The sequence below is a fragment of the Diabrotica undecimpunctata genome, chromosome 8 (genome assembly GCF_040954645.1).
Source record: "Diabrotica undecimpunctata isolate CICGRU chromosome 8, icDiaUnde3, whole genome shotgun sequence".
NCBI classification, from domain to species: Eukaryota; Metazoa; Arthropoda; class Insecta; order Coleoptera; family Chrysomelidae; genus Diabrotica; species Diabrotica undecimpunctata.
The window spans coordinates 90,816,946-90,827,676 of NC_092810.1; the positions used below are offsets into that span (position 1 = coordinate 90,816,946).

At 33.4% G+C, this 10,731-nt stretch overlaps 1 long non-coding RNA gene across 1 annotated transcript; it reads left to right on the top strand.

The window, feature by feature from the left end:
• The first annotated feature begins 493 nt into the window (after window positions 1-493).
• LOC140448483 (uncharacterized) lies at window positions 494-1,112 on the top strand. Its single transcript, XR_011951720.1, has 3 exons — window positions 494-653; window positions 724-937; window positions 995-1,112. It is a non-coding gene; the product is annotated as an uncharacterized lncRNA (long non-coding RNA).
• The last annotated feature ends 9,619 nt before the right edge of the window (window positions 1,113-10,731 follow it).

Here is a 10,731-nt window from a genome sequence, read left to right on the forward strand (position 1 = left end):
GACAAAGATAAAAAGTGACTTTGAACTATAAGCGATCGAACCCTACATCATAACCCCAAAAGTGCGGTGCACTTAGTTCATGGAAAAATGTAAATTTTATCATTCACCACGACATATTTTGACACTAGGGAGTTTTTGTAACTACCTAACGTAACGTATCTCCCTATACGTAAAGATCTTACGTATCGAAGAAGATGAACGTTAAATTGAGAGTTTTTGTTCTGCACGTAACGTAACGATGGTGTTGCCCTCATCGAATTAGTGATAAACAAATAAGTTGACAGCGTCAGCAGTCTATAGTGTCAGTCTTGTCCTTGTCACTTATTACTATCACAGAATACTCCAGTTGGATATTAACAAATATTTTTTTGAACAATTTTTAATTTTGGATATGGACGAGATATTAAATGTAGGTGCCTTTATTGATGATGAAGAAGACGAAGACTTCGAAGATGCGCTTTTTCTCCATATCTTGCACGATGAAGAGCAATTAGGAAATAGAGCAATTCTATATGGCCGCTTCAGTTTAAATAACATGTCTGATATAGAATGTAAAAATCTTTTTCGCTTTGCCAAAAATGATATACCAAGACTTGCTAGGGCTCTCGATTTACCAGATATTTTACAAATTGAAAATGTCACGTCTGTATCAGGTAAGTTTCACTGCTGCAGTCTCTACACAATTTTTTAAGTGATGAGTCAAATCAGTGTAATTTTTTTTAGGAATCGATGGATTATGTATGCTGTTGCGACGATTTACGTACCCTTTAAGAACAGACTTTCAGATCTAGAGCCTCTTTTTGGATTTTCCGGATCTATTTTATCACAAGTGTGTACATACACATTAAACATAATTTCCGAAAATAAAGGTCACATATTAGTGGATTTAGGGAATGTTCCACATTTAAATTATGAAAAATTAAGTGAATATTCTCATGTTAGTATAAAAACGTTCTTGTAAACAATGGAAGTTTTTAATGTAATTAACTTTTAGGCTATAAGAAACATGGGATGTCCACTTGATAATTGTTGGGGGTTTATAGATGGTACAGTCAGACCAATTTGCAGACCTAGCATTAACCAACAACTTTATTACTCTGGACATAAAAGGCTCCATTGCCTTAAGTTTAAATCTGTTCTCTGTCCAGATGCAATTATTATTAGTTTAAAAGGTGCATTTGAAGGCAGGCGGCATGATGCAGGTATCCTTAGAGAATCTGGATTATATGAAGAACTGGAGCAAAATGTCACATATCCAAACCATCGGTTTTGTTTATATGGAGATCAGGCATATGGTTTGAGAGAGTTATTCCTCAGACCATATACTGAACATGAAATTAGAGGAAATCAGCAGAGGCAGCAGTTTAACACATCCATGAGGGGGCTTCGTGTAGCAGTAGACTGGCGTTTTGGTAAAGTGATACAGAACTTTGAATTTCTAGATTTTAAGAAAAACCAGAAAATTCTTCTTCAAGAAATAGGGAAGATGTATAGTATAGGAGTGCTATTATCAAATTGTCATACATGTCTTTATGGTGGAGAAATACCATCATATTTTGGCATAGATCCTCCATCCTTGGAAGAGTATTTGGGTGCAAATAATTAAAGTATGTATTGCAAATATGTATCTTTGAATAATTAAACAAAATATTTTTTATAAATTAAAACCAGATTTATTTAAAATTGCCTCAATTAATTTTTTTTTGGTTACTAAACAAATCTAGCTGCACTTGCATCTTTTTCCTCCATCCTCTTTCCCATTTCTCACTTGAAATTATTGCCCCTGTAACATTTTTTTCCTCACTTGAAGTGCCAATTGTGGGAAGTGATCACTAGTTCGTAAAGGCCACAGTAATGTTCAGTATTCCTAAAGTAGAAAAAACATTGTATAAAAGATCTTACCTATGATAAGCAAAGCTCAAAGTCAAAGAAATGAAAGAAAAATATATAACAAAAATTGAAAATCAACTAAAGACATATAAAAGAACTAGCTGTGGAAAATATGGATTCACAAGATAAAAATAGTAGGAGTAAACAGCCAAACATCAGAAGTATTTGAAATGAAGAAAGTTGTACGACAGGAGGACCCTCTGTCAACTACTCTCTATAACATAATATTGGAAAATGTACTAAGAGATAGTAAAATTCATAGAAAATGAACAATATACCATTTAAGACATTAGTTCTTGACATATGCTGACGATTTGGCTACAGTAACGAGAACAAAGAAAAAGTTCACAGCCTGTGAGCTGCGAAGACCCATGAAGAAATAGGAAAGATTTATAGTGTAGGAGTGTTTTTAACAAATTGTCAGAAATATCTTTATGGTAGAGAAATACCATCACATTTTGGCATAGATTCATCATAGGAAGAATATTTGGGTATAAATAATTAAAGTAATAAATATTTTTTAGTATGACCTTTTTAATTATTAAAAAAATATTTTTTATAAATTAAAACTAGATTTATTTAGTATTGCCTCTAGTAATTTTTGCTGGTTACTAAATAAATCTAGTTGAACTTTCATTTTTTTCTCTTCCATTTCAATACGTTTCTCCCTTTCCCATTTTTCCAATTTAAATTGTTGTTCTTGCAAAGTTTTCTCCCTCTCTTGGAGTGCTAGTTCTCTACTCCAGATTTCATACCACCGATCATTTTTTTTTTGTAAATATTCTAGGGTTTATTGCTTTAAACCAACATTCCGTTGTTTTCTTGTGGGAGCTACAAATAAATTTATGAAGACATATTTCAACTAGTGAATATGAAAAATAACATACTTAAAATACTCCTTTTTTTCCCTGGTGTATCTTCAATTTTCTGCATCCGACTTGTTCCCGGCTACTAATTATTTATTGGAGCCTCACAATCAATTATTTCCTCATTAACTGTAATATAAAAAATGTTTAAAACAACTTTGTTTAATTTATAGACAGTCTCTAACTTATCATCAATTGTAGATGTGTCATTAAATATATTTATTAATGCATTTTCCCTTGTTGCTATTCCTTGTTGGTGGCTGTTTGTCTGACTTTTACCCTTGACAGAGGGTAAAAGTACAAATTCCCTTGATAATCCAACTATATGGTTTAATAGATCATCCATTTCTGAAACTTCTTCTTCAACTCCTGATCTATAAAAACAAGGACAACTTCAGTGCTTGTATTTAATTTTGTTTATTTAAATGTTTATACAAGAGTACATTAAAAAATACAACAATGATTACACAATATACAATTAATTATATTTAAAAAACATAAATAAAAATGATGATATTGTATTGTTTTCTTTGCTTTTATTTAAATATAAAAATGTGCTTTTATCTTAGTTTTTAATTTTTTTTATTTTGTTTATACCTTTTAATTGTGAAGGTAAATTATTGTACATCATAATTTAAATAGTTTTCTCCATATTTATTTGAAAATTTTACTGAAATTAAGTCATTGTCTAGTAAAATGATTGTGGTTATCTCTATATTTCTTAAATACAAGATTTGTTTGTTTTATTTTTATAATAGATAATAAGCAAATTTTAAAAATAAAATATGAAGTTCCAATAACAAAGAATAATTACTTAAATTATCCAAAGAGTCAAACAAAATATATACTTACTTAATTTGAAGTTTCTGATCCCTCTGGTTAAACTAAGTAACTAAGTTTTTTACACGATCTTTTATTGCTCGTAGGCTTGCATGTTTCCCAGTTATTTGGAGCATATTAATTTGAATCAAACTCCACCTTTCTGGATGCTCATAAGGGTTCTGACCTACGACTTCCTTCAACAAGAACAAATCATCTTCATTGCTGAAGTGAAGTCGTTTTCTACTACATTCCATTATTGATCAAAAAATCAAATCAAATATAATTACAATTAACCACAAATGTGAAAAAAAAAAACACGTGCCACATGTACTGATGAAAAGTGGATGTTGATATTTTGCCTATTTTCTATTTTGGTAATCGGGTTCGGGTAAGATCCCCTTGTGCATTCGATAATTTTCGGCTCATGCTTATATGTCAAAAAGATACGTTACGTATACGTATTTGCTTGCACAAAAACTCCCTACTAGCACGGCTATCATGCATCCCAAAACAGAATCGAGATTCACACTAAAGACAACCCTACTTCTTCCAGGACTCAAACCAATCGTTCTTTACACCAATCAAGACAATTACGTCCATATGCAGGAGTAAGAGGTACCACCTAGTGTGGCCAAAATAAAAAAGACCAAAAGTGGTGGTAGTGAAGAAGCGGTATCTTAGCCCCATCAAGCTTGGTCGACGATTTTGATGCTTTGTTGTTCTTCGACGCCACCCTGTGGGCGACACAGAGCTTCTCTTAACAGAATTCTCAGAACAACAACCTGTGGTATTTCTCCGGCTTCTCGTAGGCAAATTATCTACTCCCTATCAAACTCACGCAGTTGATGAATTTTAGCGTATTCATACTCTTGTCATTGTACAAGGCTTTCAAAAAACGAAGAACCGAACACCGCTAAATTTTAATCGTTACTAAACCTATAAGTTGAACTTGTTAGTGGTTAGCAAAAGAAAAAAATAAGCCTGTATACAAAATATTATTAAAATAAAATAATTTATGATGGAATTTATATGTCCCTTAATATATTTGTGAAATTACTTTATTTTCATTAAATTGATATTTCAGATCAAGTAAATATTTATATAGTACATAAATTCCTTACATGAGGTGTATACGCTTATGATTTACAACCTGATTAGTATGGTTTTTCTAGCGTACTATAAATATTAAGAAATATATTATAAATCATTATTTTTTAAAGAACTTTATTGTTTGTGTGTTGGTGTTTGGGTTCTAGTAATTTCTTGTATATTGATATTCTTTTTTAAAATGTCCTCCTGTTTGTCCAATATAAACTTTTATATCCAAACAAAACAAACTCACGCGACTTCGTACTTTTCATTATTGATTTTAGTAGAACCGTATCCAACTTTCCATAAGTAATTTCCTATAACCGCTGAAGTCAAACTGATTGGTTATCGAATCAACAGTGTAAGTCAAGTTTCGTAATTCCGTTTGTTCTCGGTAATATCAAACTGTTCTGGTTTGTATACTATGGATTACTCTCCTTTGTAGCATCAGGCGGAGAAATAATCTCCGTATTATTTAATTAATAATGATCTTCTACCTCCAATAAACTTACAATATTAATTTACTTAGTGTATGAAGTATGTGTATGAAGAAAAGATCCATCTTACGAGTATCTATTTTAGTGTTAAATTTGTAAAAAAAATTACATTAAATATTAATACTAACATAATTATACAAATTTATTCTTGAGACATCATAGGAGTGTTTTATTTTTTTTTAATTATTTTTTTAATTTACAAAAGGCTTTACCAATATCTTTGGGGTGATTCGTCATTCAAATTTAGGACTTAGGACTTAAATTCCTATCTCGGGTCATATCAATATGAATCCCCTTTACCAGGGTCTTCTTTGGTCTTTCTGTCCTACTGCTTCCAGGAGCCCACAGATCAACAATTCTTCGTATTGGGTGATTAACGTCTTACCTCTCTAATTTTGGCAACAATTGGTCATACCCCTAGACTTCCCCTAATATACTTATTCTTAATTTTATCCTTTTTTGTCACTGCACTCATTCGTGTCAGTATCCCCATTTGTCGAACTACTTAATATTCAGTTTCGTACATACTCGCTTGTCTTATAGCTGTTTTATTTAAAGAAAATTCCCTTCGGCTTTATTGAAATTTTTTTGTTGCAACACACCGCTCGCTTTTTGAAGAACTTTATCCTTCCAACAATATTTCTACTAAATGCACCTATTTCTATACTTTCTTACTATATATTTCCCTATAACTCTGTTATATCGATCCAAACTTACTTACTTTAAAACTTTTACTTTTCACAATCATTTTACTATCAAAAGATATCATTGTATTTGTATTAACTGCATATTTAATTAAGTATTCTAAATACTACTTTTTTGTCATACCAAGTTTTAAATATTTTTTCTTAAGAGCTTTCTTCCACTGTCGCTATTCGCTACTCTCACTAGCATACTACATACATCTCAAATATTTCATTTATATGAGGTTATGCCTAAAATTACATTTTAAGGTTTTTTATTTAATTTACAGGATTGAAAAATATACATAATATTTAACCTGGATATGACTAAAGAAAAACAGTTTCAGAACCTTTTTAAATATCTCGAAATGTAAATACTTTATCATTAAGAAAAGAGAGTGAGTTATTTAGGTATAAAGTATTGAGGAAAAAGAAAAAATAATTTTTTCGGCTCATGTTCCGTCTCTTGTGATAGCTAGTTTTTTTACCATAATTGAATTTATTTTAAACTATAAAGCCATTAAAAAAAAAAACTTGATTAAGGTAAGTTATACATTAAAAATTCCTTTGAACGGGAACAGAAATTTAAACAAATACAAAAATTTTATAAATTAGAGATAAAAGTCCTGCAAAACTTTATGTTAGCATTATTATTTTTTACTTCAGAAGCAAGGTTAGTCCAGAGTAAACCTCATTATTCTCGATCTGGTCAACTGTAAGTATTTCTCAGAAGTTTTGAAGCATGTGTATACCCTTTAGAATACTTTAACATGGGAAATTTCACAGATGCCATTGAAGGGTGGTAAAATAATAATTACATTTCGAAATGAAAAACTAGTTACGGAGATATTAAAAAAGAAGTACGACAACAAAGCTTAAAAGCAAGTAAAGCGGCGGGATCTCTTAATGACACAATCTGAAAGAACAAACACCCAAGACAAGACACAAAAACAAGAAGAATCTATAAAGCAGCAATTAGAGCCATAATTTATCAGTATCCATAAAAATCAGGTTACCACGATGTCATTCGTGTCATATGCTAGTTTAATTTTTGCCTTCTGCCAACTATTCAAAGTGGCACCGATCTCAGTATTCGTGAAACTTTAGAGACTTCAATGGGCTGGTCATCGGGTTAAAATGGAGACCGAAAGATTGCTGAAAAGAGACCTAGATAAAAAGACCAAAAGAAAGGCCATGGAAAATGAAAAACCCTCTCGGCTTTACAAAACCCAACGACGATGAAAGGGTGATTAGAATAAGCCAAGCTGATTGCTCCAAATAATGTGCAACTATATGGGTATATGAGTTTATGAGTGGATGGGTGGCGAATCTACAAAATAACATCAAGAAAATTCCAATTGTTTCGAAAAATGGTTATAACAGTACCTATTTCACATCGGATCGTTCGATACACGGTCTATGCAGCTAGGACTTTTTACCGTATTGGAAAAAACGAATAAAGACCTAATGAGAAACGATACATGTTACAATAAAAATAAAGGCGATATGAAATTATGATATAAAAAACGTTGATTCTATTTTGTTTCTTATAAAATGAATATATGGATATTAAAAAAACCGATTACGAGTCCTCAGCGTTAGAACTTTGGAGTGATTGTTATTATGGTGTGGTTTTATATCTAATTTATTATTATTTAAGTTTCTTGCTTATTTTGAGCTGCTTTAATATTTAGTGATAGTATTAATTTAAATTTCAATATATGTAAAAGACGCTCACTTCTCAAATCCGCCCTAAATTCGCCACCAGAGATACGCAAAACTGCTACGCACTGTCAAGTCTTGACCCCAACTGGTAAACAAATCCAATATTTCGCTTGTCACTCATCCACAGTTGACAACACAGCGACCTCTTACATTTTAATTTGGAACACGGGCGTATCTAAGGATATTTTTAACACTACACTAACAACCTTCTGCTACGGCAGTCAAGTGAATAAAGCAATAACAACAAGTCAATAACAGCAAGTGAATCCTGATTTCTTTCATACATACATACACAAAACAGCCCCCAGGCAGGTCAAAGGACCTACAATTTGCAAACCCAGAGCATTGAGGTCACGTACGATAAGCGTGGTCTTGATGGCCAGTTCTTTCGCATACTTAGCCGGAGTGGATTCTTCTTCCTGTAGTGCCGATCCATTTCATATGTTGGCGACCATCATGGCAATCTATATTTTGCAAACTTCTGCTCTGAAAAGATTTGTGGTTGTTATGTTGAACTACGTACTTAAAGTTTTCAGCCAGGAAATCCTTCGCCTTCCTGGTCCACATTTTCTTTTTACTTTTCCTTATAGAATTAATTACAGCAACCCATATATTTTGCTGTTTCTCATGACGGGACCAAGGTATTCGATTTTGGCTTTATTGTGGTTAAAAACTGTTTCCCTTTTTGCATTCTTAATAAAACTTCCTTGTTAGTAACGTGGTCAGTATAATATATCTTTAGGATTCAGCAATAAAGCCACATTTCAAAAGCCTTAATTTTCTTGCAGGTATCGTCTGTGAGACTCAACTCCGTACAACATCGTAGTAACCTGATTTTTATGGATACTGATAAATCATGGCTTTTAAATAACTCAGCCCTTTTTTGAAGAGCAGATCTTGCTTTCTCTATCCTACATTTGATTTCTAGGGAATGGTCCCAATTTTCATTGACGGTACGAAGGTGGGTGTATGTTTTCACTTTTTCTATTGTTTAACTATTTACAGTGATTCTTTTAATTTGCTGTTCGTTCTAAGAAATCATCATACATTTTGTTTTCTTAATTTTCAGTAAAGTATATATCTCTCACTTCTGTGATTCTATTTATTAACCCCCGAAGGGCTTCATAATTGTCAACAAATACCACCCTGTCATCCACGTATCTGATGATATCGGTACATTCTCCGTTAATTCGAATTCTGGCTTCAACATCATTGACTGTGTCTTGAAAGATTTTTATGGGGAAAGGATAACAAAACCTATTTTGACAATTTGGGAGCTAAGTATCCAAACTCATACATTTCCGGACAGTGAGACATCAATCTCCGCCCGGAGCACACTCTTTTTAGAGATTCAAGTCCCAAGTCAAGTATCAAGTTAAATTCAGTCATTTCATTGGGAGAAAAGCAGTTAGGCCATCTAGCTTTAGCTATCCCTAAAGCTAGATGGCCTAACCACAACTAAGAAAAACAGAGGATGTCCCATTACCCAGTGTATCCAAAATAACGATCAGTACATAAGCCTCCGCGGGTAGCGGGTAGGAACTCCTTTGGAGTCCCTTGGATTCTATTGGATAGTCCTATCAAGGAAAGTGAATCAATCCCTGCCCTTCGCAGATTCCAGGAGCTTCTTGACCCGGGAAGCTAGCACCTGCTAAGGGTCCCTTGTCCAGGGTCACGGATGAAGTCCAAAACGGCATCCAAGGCGACGAAGAATACTTTCGATGCGGCAAAGATAGCGGAGCTGGCAACCCTTGATTTTAGAGATAGTATAAGATCACAAACTGTAGCGTCTGAACCAGAGTGGACGGCTACAAACAACGTCTGATCCAGAATGGACGGCTGAATACACACTCACCAACACGTCTGGCCAGCGCGGTGTTTTAAGGCTGATAACCTCCTCAAAATGATGGCGAATTCTAAAACGATAGGAGTAAGTCCCCAGGTGGGTAGATTATACAGTATTGGCAAGTCCCACTCCTTTATAAAAAAGGACAGCTTCATGGAATCTGGGGGAAGCAAGAAATCGCTAAAAACAACAAACTTGAATATAGCAACACTCAATGTAAGGTCCTTAAACAGAGATGAAAAAATCTATGAGCTAGAAGAAGAAATAAAGGACCTAAAGTGGGACATAATTGGTCTCGCAGAGGTAAAAAGGAAAGGTGAGGAGCGCATAACATTGCAATCAGGTAACATCTTGTATTACAAAGGGCACAAAGAACAAAGTCTAAACGACGTAGGATTTCTGGTTTCTAAGAAACATGCTAATAAAATAGAACAATATGTGGGAATCTCAGAAAGAATCGCAATGATTGTGATGAATATAAACGAGAAAATCACCCTAAAAATAATTCAAGTGTACGCCCCAACTTCAACACACCCCGATGAAAAGATAGATGAGTTCTACGAGAAAATAATAGAAACCAACACGAACTATCACAGCACTTACACACTTATAATAGGAGATTTCAACGCTAAGATTGGACAACGACTAGAAGAAAGCGAAAACTATATTGGTGAATTTAGAAATGAGAGAGGAGAAACCCTGGTTAACTTCCTACATAGCAACAAATATTTCGTAATGAACACATTTTATAAGAAAAAACCGCAAAGAAAGTGGACGTAGTTATCACCAGACGGAAAAACAAGGAACGAAATCGATTACATCATGTGTAACAAGAAAGGTATCGTAGAAGATGTAACAGTAGTAAATAATGTCTCTCTGGGTAGTGATCACAGAATGGTTAGAGCTAAACTAAGGAGTAAGTATAGCAAACGTAGAATTAACTTTAATAACACGATACAAATAGACACAGAAAAGCTAAAAGTCGATAAAGAAAAATATGCTAGCAAATTAAAAACCGCCCAAGCACTGAATCTAGAACAACTCAGCGTTAATAAAATTAACTCAGTTATAACAAAAGAACTATTGAATGCTAGCTCAGAAGTAGCAACCCGCCATAACAACAAAAAATCCAAAAATAAGTGCAGAATCGAAGAATATGCTGAAACAACGAAAAGAGCTCCTGTCACTAAACAAAAGAAATACCACAGAATACGAAGAACTTATTCGAGCCATATGAAAACAGATAAAAGACGATATTAAAAAACATCAACGAGAACACGTAGAAAGAGTGATAGAGAAAAATCGAAATCTGA